The sequence below is a fragment of the Styela clava genome, chromosome 6 (assembly GCF_964204865.1).
Source record: "Styela clava chromosome 6, kaStyClav1.hap1.2, whole genome shotgun sequence".
NCBI lineage: Eukaryota > Metazoa > Chordata > Ascidiacea > Stolidobranchia > Styelidae > Styela > Styela clava.
In genome coordinates this window covers 6,436,639-6,449,213 of record NC_135255.1, presented here as the reverse complement: position 1 = coordinate 6,449,213, position 12,575 = coordinate 6,436,639, and positions in this window count along the sequence as shown.

Sequence of the window (12,575 nt, the reverse complement as noted above, 5' to 3'; positions counted from 1 at the left end):
TCGCTTTTACTATAAAATGTTGAAGATAAAAACTTTATACGGACCAGAACACTATTGCTTAGTTCGGATCAGCATCATATTTGTCACGAGACTTACGACATGGCCAATTATTAAGGGCATAAAATGTCCTGTTAAAATTTAGAAAACTGTTATTCCAAACAAAAAAGCCATCAGTAGCCCAATTAGTAAAACATTTTTAAACTGCCAATTAAGGTTATTGTTTAATATTTGAGATTCCAGCCTACATATACGAATGCTGTCAATCTTGTTTTGTCGGCGTACGATTGAATCATCTCATTGGCATACACGACCAGTAGTATAACCCATGGAAGTTGGTCGCAAGATAGTAAAGTTCAGTGTGGCGATCGGGTCGTGAATAAAGCGCCGTTAGGTCAGGTACCGAATAGTATGGTCAGGCCTAATAGTAGGTCAAAGATAGGTAAGTTGTGGCAGATAGGGCAGTGGGTCCGAGGATAGGTAGGTTGAGGGAGATAGGACAGTAAGGCGAAAAGAGAGAGGTTAGGGGGGAGATAAAGCGGTGGTTCGAGGATGTGAAAGTTGGGGAGATAGAGCAGTGGGTCGAGGATAGGGAGGTTGAAGGAGCTAGAGCAGTGGGTCCTAGGATAGGTAGGTCGAAGGAGATAGGTCAGTAGGTCGAAAAGAGAGAGGTTGATGGAGATAAAGCGGTGGTTCAAGGATGTGAAAGTTGAGGGAGGTCGGGCAGTGGGTTATGGAGATAGGGGAGTGTAAGTGTCTTCAACGGAGTAATTTTGGCCCGCAAACGACGCAAGTTTGCCGGCCTCTGGTTTAGACTTCAGAGCCAGTGAACCCGTTAGGTCAGGTACCGAATAGTATAGCACTGTAGGTCAAAGATAGGTAAGTTGTGGCAGATAGGGCAGTGGGTTTTCTCCCTCCACAAGATAGGTAAGTTGTGGCAGATAGGGCAGTGGGTTTTCTCCCTCCACAAGATAGTTAAGTTGTGGCAGATAGGGCAGTGCCCTTTCTCCCTCCACTTTCCTATCCTCGATCCTCTGCCCTGTCTCCCTCGCCCAACTGCTCCACCTCCCGCAACCTTCCTATCCTCGACCCACCGCCCTATCTCCCTCAACCGTCCTATCCTCGACCCACTGTCCTATTTCCCATCCCCTTCGACCTCTTCATCCTCGTCTCATTGCCATATCTCCCTCAACTTTTCTTTCCTCTATCCACTGCACTATCTGCCTCGAATTCCCACCCTCGACCCACTTTCCGACCTCCATCAACTTACTTATCTTCTACCTGCGACACTATACAACTCAGCCCTTAACCTAACGGCGCTACAATCACGACTAGATCGTCAAAAAGAACTCCGTCATCTTGCAACCAACTTCCATGAGTTATACTGGTCGAGTATGCCAATGAGATGATTCAATCGTACGTCGACAAAACATGATTGACGGCATTCGTAAATGTAGGCTGGAATCTCAATTGGTAATCAATAACCATAATGAGTGGCTTAAAAATGTGCTACTAAATAAGCTACTGATGGCGTCGGGTTTGAGGTGACCGTTTTTAAAATTTTGAAAGGCCATTCGATATCGACATACCTGAGTTCATTTTCCGTAACTCATTCAATGTCGCTTGTATTTCCGTTCCAGGCAAAACGATGAGGAAATAATAAAATATTTGCACGCTTAGTCATTTTCCACGAATGTTCTGCCATATTTTGTTGTATATACAAATTTCTTTTACGTGACTGAGAAGGCTGAAAAGTCAAAAACAGTCAAAAATATAAGTCGCTCAGTGAGTGTAATCCCTTCCAAACTATTTTAGAGCCATGAAATGTTTTGTCGTAACTAGCGTTGCCAACTGCTCTTTAATTCAGCGTATAGTCCCAAAATTGGGCTTATCTTATCTGCAACTTAATGAGGTTGCAAAGGACGCAGTTAGTACGTAATCTTTGGCATCGCTTTTACTATAAAATGTTGAAGAAAATTACTTTATACGGATCAGCATCATATTGTCACAAGACTCACGACATGGCCAATTATTAAGGGCATAGAACGGCCTTTTGAAATTTAGAAAACTGTTATTCCAAACAAAAAAGCCATCAGTAGCCCAATTAGTAAAACATTTTTAAACTGCCAATTAAGGTTATTGTTTAATATTTGAGATTCCAGCCTACATATACGAATGCTGTCAATCTTGTTTTGTCGGCGTACGATTGAATCATCTCATTGGCATACACGACCAGTAGTATAACCCATGGAAGTTGGTCGCAAGATAGTAAAGTTCAGTGTGGCGATCGGGTCGTGAATAAAGCGCCGTTAGGTCAGGTACCGAATAGTATAGCACTGTAGGTCAAAGATAGGTAAGTTGTGGCAGATAGGGCAGTGGGTCCGAGGATAGGTAGGTTGATGGAGCAGTATGTCGAAAAGAGAGAGGTTGAGGGAGATGAAGCGGTTGTTCGAGGATTTGAAAGTTGGGGAGATAGAGCAGTGGGTCGAGGATAAGAAGGTTGATGGAGCTAGGGCAGTGGGTCGAGGATAGAAAAGTTGAGGGAGGTCGAGCAGTGGAGATAGGGCAGTGGGTCGAGGACAGTTTTTTAAGTGTCATTAACGGAGTCTTCAGACTTCAGAGCCAGTGACGTTAAACTGTCATCCCAACACAAATCCGCGACCCACTGCCCCTTCTCCTTCCACTTTCCTATTCTCGATCCTCTGCCCTGTCTCCCTCGCCCAACTGCTCAACCTTCCTATCCTCGACCCATCGCCCTATCTCCCTCAACCGTCCTATCCTCGACCCACTGTCCTATTTCACCCAAACTTCCTATCCCCTTAAACCGCTTTATCCTGGACTCATTGCCATACCTCCCTCAACTTTTCTTTCCTCTATCCACTGCATTATCTGCCTCAAATCTCCCACCCTCGACCCACTGTCGGACCTCCATCAACTTACTTATCTTCGACCTGCGACACTATACAACTCAGCCCTTAACCTAACGGCGCTACAATCACGACTAGATCGTCAAAAAGAACTCCGTCATCTTGCAACCAACTTCCATGTGTTATACTGGTCGAGTATGCCAATGAGATGATTCAATCGTACGTCGACAAAACATGATTGACGGCATTCGTAAATGTAGGCTGGAATCTCAATTGGTAATCAATAACCATAATGAGTGGCTTAAAAATGTGCTACTAATTAAGCTACTGATGGCGTCGGGTTTGAGGTGACCGTTTTTAAAATTTTGAAAGGCCATTCGATATCGACATACCTGAGTTCATTTTCCGAAACTCATTCAATGTCGCTTGTATTTCCGTTCCAGGCAAAACGATGAGGAAATATTAAAATATTTGCACGATTAGTCATTTTCAACGAATCTTCTGCCATATTTTGTTGTATATACAAATTTCTTTTACGTGACTGAGAAGGCTGAAAAGTCAAAAACAGTCAAAAATATAAGTCGCTCAGTGAGTGTAATCCCTTCCAAACTATTTTAGAGCCATGAAATGTTTTGTCGTAGCTAGCGTTGCCAACTGCTCTTTAATTCAGCGTATAGTCCCAAAATTAAGCTTATCTTATTTGCAACTTAATGAGGTTGCAAAGGACGCAGTTAGTACGTAATCTTTGGCATCGCTTTTACTATAAAATGTTGAAGAAAATTACTTTATACGGATCAGCATCATATTGTCACAAGACTCACGACATGTCCAATTATTAAGGGCATAGAACGGCCTTTTAAAATTTAGAAAAATGTTATTCCCAACAAAAAAACATCAGTAGCCCAATTAGTAAAAAATTTTTAAACTGCCAATTAAGGTTATTGTTTAATATTTGAGATTCCAGCCTACATATACGAATGTTGTAAATCATGTTTTGTCGACGTACGATTGAATCATCTTATTGGCATACACGATCAGTATAACTCATGGAAGATGGTCGCAAGATAATAAAGTTCAGTGTGGCGATCGGGTCGTGAATAAAGCGCCGTTAGGTCAGGTACCGAATAGTATAGCACTGAAGGTCAAAGATAGGTAAGTTGTGGCAGATAGGGCAGTGGGTTCTAGGATAGGTAGGTTGAGGGAGATAGGACAGTAGGTTGCAATGAGAGAGGTTGAGGGAGATAAAGCGGTGGTTCGAGGATGCGAAAGTTGGGGGAGGTATAGCAGTGGGTCGAGGGCAGAGAGATAGCGTGGTGAGTCGAGGATAGGAAGGTTGAGGGAGCTATGGCAGTGGGTCGAGGATAAAAATGTTGAGGGAGGTCGGGCAGTGGGTCGAGTATAGGTAAGTAGATGGAGATAGGGCAGTGGGTCGAGGACAGTTTTAAGTGTCTTTAACGGAGTCCTGAGGCTCCGTACGGAGTACTTTGAGAAGTCTACGTAGTATGATATAACAATGCAAACAACTAAGTAACGAATGTTTCTCCGACTTTTGATCTCTTCAATTCCTCCTCTTTACACTCTACCATTGCAAAATTATTGGTACTTATTTCAAGAATGGTTTTGCGAGTTTAGGACTTATATTTACCAAAACACAACTAAAATCTAACAAATAACACGCGAAAACCGACAAAACGAGGTAATATCACAACCACGAAAGACTGTCTGGATGGCAAAAGTATCTGAGCGCTTCTGAAACGTTTATTGTTACTTCAATTTTGCACTTATGTTGATTGGCCAATGTTACGGCAGTAAATAAGGAAGTGTATACTCGGGGAAACATTCATAATTATAATCAGATATTTATAAAGTTGTTATACATAAATACCCTGCACAGACGTGATTCTCATATTTATGGAAAATTTAAATTGTTTCGCGACCCAGATCGGAGGGCTTCGCGACCCAAATTTGGGTCGATTTGGGTCGCGACCCCGTAGTTGCGGACCCCTGCACTAGAACACTGGTTCTCAACCAGTGGGCCACGGCCACTGGTCCGCAGGAACACTTAAAGGTGGGCCACAGACCTAATAAAAATTGCTAGAGTTGCTGATAAAGTTAGTTAAATTTGATGGTAGTAGCAACGAATGATGCTGTTTTTTTTTGCTACAGGGTAGTAATTTCCACCTAATTATTATTAAAGTGAAAGTGTCAATCTTCGCAGAAAATTTTTTGTGTTTTAGGTGAAATTTTTCCCCATAATGAAAAATTTAGTGGGCAACAGAATTATTGTGCAGCGAAAATGTGCCACAAATGAAAAAAGGTTTAGAACCATTGCTCTAGATTCTAAAATATATAGGTTATATAATCTAAAGTTTAGATTCTAAACTATCTTCATGATGTTGGAGACAGACTTGTATACGCTGCGCAAAATTGTCTTGGTTTTATGGTCTTGGTTCATTGGTTTTATGCTGAAGCGCACTTTCTGCTACCTAGGATATTGTTTACAGGGAGGGGCACATTGGGAAGTCTTACAGAGAACGCCACACCCAGTGCGCGGCATGTGTAGACATTTGTACAATTTTTTTAAGTGGATTCAAAGTATTCGGTCCAAGATGACGCGCATCCTGAACCCTAACCTGGTAAACATACAATGTTCAGGTTGTGCGCCATCTTGGTACATATACTTCAGGAGCGCCTTTTTGTTAAAAAAAAACTATTTCATAACTACATGGTTTAGTTTTGCATACATAGTAACATTGAATCTCCTTACAATGAATTTTAGTAGAATGAATGGTAGTTTCTTTCACTAACACAAGCCAAGATCCATCGACAGCATCTAGCCATTTTCTATTGCGCTCTTCGAACTACATTTGCGTTGCCACGCGCATTTTGTTTTCCTGGTTTAAGCTTAGGAGCTTGGGGAATATTTTTTTAGTTGAATTGGATTGGAATATTTGACCTCGTCTTTCACTCCGAACAAGGCCGTGTAAAACCATCCACTGGTTCTTTTGGAAGAACCGCAACCTTTTAGTGCTGCATTGACTTTGATAAAATTAATATATCCCTGTGGAGATAGAAGGTATGCGTATGCAAAACCGAGATGTGGACCTGTTATGCCAACATAGTTGAGTCAAACGTTTTGAATACTAGTACATCACACACATTTTCCTGCGTGCTTCGGTTGTACGTGGTAATGCGCACAGTTTTGCGCACATGCATCAAATTCCACTTGATTATTGAGCTATAGGTTTTTGACGAGCTCTTGTGTATGATTTCATTCCATAGAATTTGTATGCTGTTCTAAAGAATACTAGTTTAAGCTTTTTCATTCATTCAAACCGCGTGTTGAAAGTAAGTTTTGTAATATTGCGTGTTGGTTTCCAACATCCTTAAATCGGTGATGCCAGTAAATCTTTAATACGAAAAGATCAGTAACATCTGCAATAAAAACAGTAGTACTCACTCAAATGACAGCTGGGGGATAGATACTCTTAGTATCTGCTCCATCGCGTGCCTCTTACAGTCTTACCAGTTTACATGAATGCCAATTGGTATCTAACCTCAGCCAGAGACAAAAAGTTTCGGACAGCAGTTGGCGTGACGAAATGTTTTTAAATATATATGCTACAATAAGATTATTTGATTGCATACTACTGAAAGTTCCGCCTTATATGTCTTTTCCCATTGCACTATTCCTTTACTGATATTCGATAATATGACCCTCATCTGACATAGTTCTTAAAATGTGTAGATGGGTATAATCTTTTCCACGCTGTTCAGATGGGAATGCGCGAATATATATAAGAATTGCTAATATTGATTTGCAATGCGATGAAATCCCATCTTGGCATTTCTGCCTCTCGCAATTGCTGCGTATACTTATCGGGGAAGTTCTGTGGCGTGGTTATCAAATGAAAAAAAAACATGGGAGTATTTTTTCTACTACTCTACTACTATCAAGCCTTGACATTTTGTGAAAACTTTTTTCCATGCAACCTTTTTTTAAAACATCCCCAACAACCACAATTAATTCTGTTATTAAACTTCCGAAACAAACACCTAAAATCATCAACAGATGCATATCACCAAGTAGATATTGCTGAATTGATCTTTATTTTACCATTTTTCATGTAATTCTTCTTGGTAAACCTGTTATCTATCGTAAATACAGCATATTTGACAATGTTGTAGTGTGACTTTTTTGGCCTCACATTTTTGATATTTGTAGTTAGAGCTCTTGGGGCTCTGTCAAACAAAATTACATACAAAATATTGATTGTAAATTGCAAAACATGATCATGTTGTTGGAATAACTTGGCATTTTACCACCCGTATATCATTCATTGTTGAGAATATTAATAAAATCATAAAATTTAAAAATTCGTTTTCGTCAAATTTTTGTTGTAGCTGAATTCCAGGGACAGCATGACAACAGGCAAGAGAAGCACGGTCGACTCTTTTAGTTTATGACAGGGTTTCTTGAAAGGGAACCTCGTCGTCCTTGGAGGCCACTGATCGGTTATCTGGTAGCACGAACAAACAGATGGAAATGCGAATATATAATACCAATGTATTTTTATAGAAGAGAAGAAGCAAAAGTGTTGAGAGTCTTTGGTAGTTTGAAAAGCATAGGCATGGAACATAGGAATGAACTATATTTTTTCCCAGGGATATACTATAAAATGTAGCAATTTTCTCATTCTTGTTCTCGTGATATCATTATCTTTCACTGCGTCGTCGTGATCATCCCGCTGCATAAAAATTCTCGCTAACAAATAATTGACCATTCTTCACCGGGTGTATATCCACGTGAACCACTGGCGACTGCATTAGCAGGCTTGTATTGTTAATTGCAACAAAAACGGGTATTTTGAACTAGTACTCTTTATTTTACGCGTATATTTCGACAGTATTTCCATATACTGTATATGGGTCGCGACCCAGAGCTGGGCTTAACAAATACCTAAAAGTTATTGATTTTATTTCCTAGTAAATTTGGTGCTTGCGTAGTTTGTGCACCAAGATTGCGCACAACCTGAATATAGTATTGTAACAGGTTATGGTTAAGGTTGTGCGTCATTATGATGCACATGTTTGTGCGATGGATGTAAGAACATCTAAAAACGATTGTTGACTCAAAGGCAAATGGGCTCAATAGAGTCCTGGTGTATCATAGCTAGTAAAAGCAGGAAAATCGGTTTTAATGGATTTATTTGCCACAGGTCTCGTGTCTTAGCGTTCAGCTTTTGTTTGATAGAATTCCACTCATCTCTAGTTCCACAGAGAAACAAATTGGTCAGATTGAACAAGAGTGAAAAACACCGTTTTTCTCTGAAATATGCAGAAGTCTTCGTTTTTATTCTAAAAAAGTATTTTTCATTTATCCCATTCTAAGAGAGCAATGTCCAAAGATGGGTACGAAGGTACAATGACACAGTACCGGTAGCCTACGGTGTCTACAAATGCCGTTTCTAATTTGTGCCATTTTAGGGCATTTGTCTCACATATACCAAATGTTCCAATATTCTAACTGTTACCATATAAATTATAGAATATATATATATCTTGGAGCAATTGATTACGGTATTCACATGAGGTGACAATCATGCTATTGGGACACGAATTATTTTGACGCGTAACTCACCACAAAGTCCGTTATCTAATCATTCAACATTTTCAATTCCAAATAGCAAATCAAGTCTCAACACCGAAGCAATCTACATCGGTGGTATTGATAGGAATATGTGATGAAGTTGCCTTGACTGAGGCTGCTGATATCGACCACCCAAATTTTTGACCAATGACCCTCAATGATTTCGCTCTCGATGTCTTTGTTACAGTATATATAGTAGTTGAACGAAGTCACACTTTATTGATTAGAAAGGTGATGCACTACGAATAAATTTTTGGACCAATAATATTCATAACCACGGCGATTCATTTATTTGTTCAAATCGGATTTCTTATATTTATTTTTCCCGTTATTCGGGTACAACGGGGAGAAAAAGGGTCCGGTACTACTTTGACAAGGATTTGAACCACACTTTGTGATATCTCTCACCAATTCATGCTACGAATTGTTTTTTTGCAATACATATAAAACTTTGATATGTCAAGAGTATGTATTTCACACAAATATTTACTTAACTCAATTCAGGATATATATATGAACTTTGAAAGCTGTTATGCCTTTATCACAAATTTTAATAAACTCATGATGAATTAGCTTTAGTTGAACAAATGAGCAAACATATATATGCTTGAAGTAAAATTAGCATCAGAAATGCAACAGGATTTTCCACGGTGTAACTATAGGTTTTATATCCGTGACAATCGCATACCGCCATAATAATGAAAAGATGCCGAATTTCGTTTTACTGCAAGGTTTCGTTTAATTTTATAAACATTTCTCTTTTCTGGTTATTTATTTCAAAGCATAATAAAACAGTCAAATAATATTCTTTCAGTAATGATTTTGAAACGTAGTATCATATAATTTGATGGAATGAAGAATGTCGTGATCGATATTCCTTACTGTAACTTTTCTAAAATTTTGATTTCGGAAGGCGTTAATTTCAGAGTGATTTTTATTTTCTGAATTATATTCTGCCGTTTTTTTTTTGCGAAAACCTAAAGCTTTACAACTGTGAGGTTCACCTAGAAAATGTGCAGATATATAACAGTACATGGAAGAGAATTGTAAACAAAGCTGTAGAAATCATGTAGTATCTCTGGAAACGTCATTTCCTATCACGTCTGATATCTATATGGAATGACTTACATCTGACGATATAATTCTGAAAATCTTGCTGGAAGAAGGTTGTATAAACTGCATTATGTTGACATGCAGCCTATTTCTAACAGCGTGCATTACTGTGGTTATCGATGTCCATAGCCATCCAACCTCGTTCATTTAGGACAAATGTGGTTTGACACCAAGACACCAAAAGAGAATGTAGACTGGTCTCAGGCAAGTATTTATGAACGTATTTGATGTATGAAGTATACATGCTAAACTAATGGAATACTTCAATAAGTAATTATGAGAACACTTGCCTGTCGTAATGGGGTGCGGCAATTTCGGGAAACTCTTTAATACCCAATTGCAAATATGATCAAATTATATTTAACTTTTCTTGATAGATACCTTCTTCAGTCTGGTATCTGTCATCTAAATCTCCAGATGGAATGTTTTCGAGAGTAGTCAATTGGCAAGCTATAAAAAATATCACAAATGACTTCCAAGTCATTTCGACCCGGCATACTGGTATCTGAGATTGCACCACAATTTTCAGATTGGTTCAACGTTTCTTTTCTACAAAAACTCTTTGCAATTCCGAGGATTTTTTTTCGTTAAATATGTCATCCAAGAAAAGAACTTGGTATGATGACTATTTGCAGTATGGCTTTACCTGCTCAACTGAACGTGACTCCAATGCGAGAATGGCGTGAGAATTGCCCCTTTTGAATCGAAGCCACGTATCTCTCAATTGGTTACCGAAAAACAGCAGCAGAAGTATCACTAATAAATCTAATGAATAATTGAAGTTTACTGTTTGTTGCAATTTATTCTGCTACAACCAATGGAGCAACCAGTTGTTTTTTTTCGGTGGTTGATACTCTCTTGACAAAGCATTTTCTTCAAATTTAACTTGCAAAAACAACCTATAAGGCAACGAATTCATATTTTATCAATTGAAGGCGGTCAAATTTTCTATAAATTTGTACAAAATCGACTTACCCTCAATAAGTTCAGGTTGCGCTTTTAAGTTCAAATATTGGGGTTCGACAGAAGCTTGCAGAATAGCGTAGGGGTTCGGCAGGCTCACAAAGTTAAAGAACCACTGACTTAAGCGGTCCTCGAAAATTCCTTCATCGTGGAAACTTTGTGGAAACGTTAGGCACTACGTTCTAAACAATTATATAGAATCAATTTCCCCAAATACATTTTTCGTAATACCCCGCCTTTGAAATAGAGTGAAAGAGAGATTGATAGAGAGATCCGATAGTAAATAAAGAAAGTATTCCAAACATTGTCTATCAAACAAACAGTGAAATAGGTGAATATTTTTTTGTTATGTGTCTGATTATTTATTTGCTATATCGTTCTATAATATGATGAGTGGATATAATATGAGTCAAACAATCCTATTTTCGGCCGTGGCATTGAGAAAAATTTAGAGGCGATGTCACTTTCAAATCAATCAAAGTATTTCTGACGCCAAGAAGATCTTCCGCTGTTGGATATGGTGTTGGTGTAAACACTCCGATCCATCGAATCCCTGAAAAATTTGAGACTATGTTGTAATTAACGTTGTAATATAAAAATAATTACTATAGTGAATATTGGCAAGAACTGATCAAATTTAAGTACACCAAGGTATCCGTTTTGGTATCAAATTTTACACAATTTGGATTTTATTTCATATTATTAGATTATGACATCTGTTATTTTGTGCGTGTCTGATTGTTCTGAAAACACAATGCTACTATGTTTTTTTGTCTCATTTAACGCATTTGATGTTTCTCGAAACGGGGACTTGAAATATAAGATTTCTACTCAATTTTAATTAAACGCAAAGTAAAAACTAATTTGTTCCCTGTAATTGTTACACTTCAAAAAATACCTTCAAATTTATTACAATCAACAGCAAGAATATATGTTAAATAATCTGATGCAAATAAGATCTTTGTGTTGCTATTCGCATGAGATTCAACTGTAAGAATAAACACATAAGGTATACAAATGTTTGTGTTACAAGTGGTCACAATAGAAAGTAATGTGCAAATATTGACTAAATCAGATCATACCATAGGATTTCCATTAGATTTCTCCCGTTTACTAATGGGTTACTTGGTATATTTTATACAACAGTATTGCATATCGCCTTTTTGTTGCGGCGATAGTTTGCAACAGTGCTTAGATTGTTTTATTAAAAAGGCATAAGTTTCGGCATTTTGTCAAATATATGACTTTCTATTTTTTAAAACTTTTCCTTAAAGATGCTAAGCTGGGGTATATTAGCGTTTGATATATAGTGAGAAACGAATCAAGAACATGCGAATATGCAGAAAAAATCGACGCAAATAATTAATTTCTGTAAAATCCCTTTAAGAAATGCATTGCGCGCATCGGAAAATTTGGAAGCATATCGTCAAAACGAGAGAGACTTCAAACGATCCCGCGAAAACGAAAGAGAAGCACACTCTATGTTAATATATATCTCTGTGAAAATAGCTCACAATGTACTAGAGGTAATCATAATTCATTTGATTATGGATAGTTTGAAATAAGTTAATGTAATTAGTATCATGTATATCCAACAATTCGAAAAATCATAGTGACGTCATATGGTTTTCTTAGTGAAATTAATTTTGGGGTCATAACAAAGATGTTCATGTAATATGATGTCATAAATTAATATAAAAATTTCCGTTGTACGGAAGATCTGTATCTTAATCACGCAAGTATACGAAATAATAAGTTGAATATAGAAAACTAATAAACCGCATTACCTGTAAACTTAAAGTCAGAGTAGGTATTTCTATTTGTGCCAAGGGAGCAGGGACTTGACCCAAATTCTACCCTTTTTGTATTTTTTATGAAATCGCTCATCTGGGACTTCAAAGAGAGGGGTGTAGGAGTTTTATTAAAACGTATCTGGGCATTATTTTATATGTAAAATAGAGATGATATGGCAATATTGTTATCAG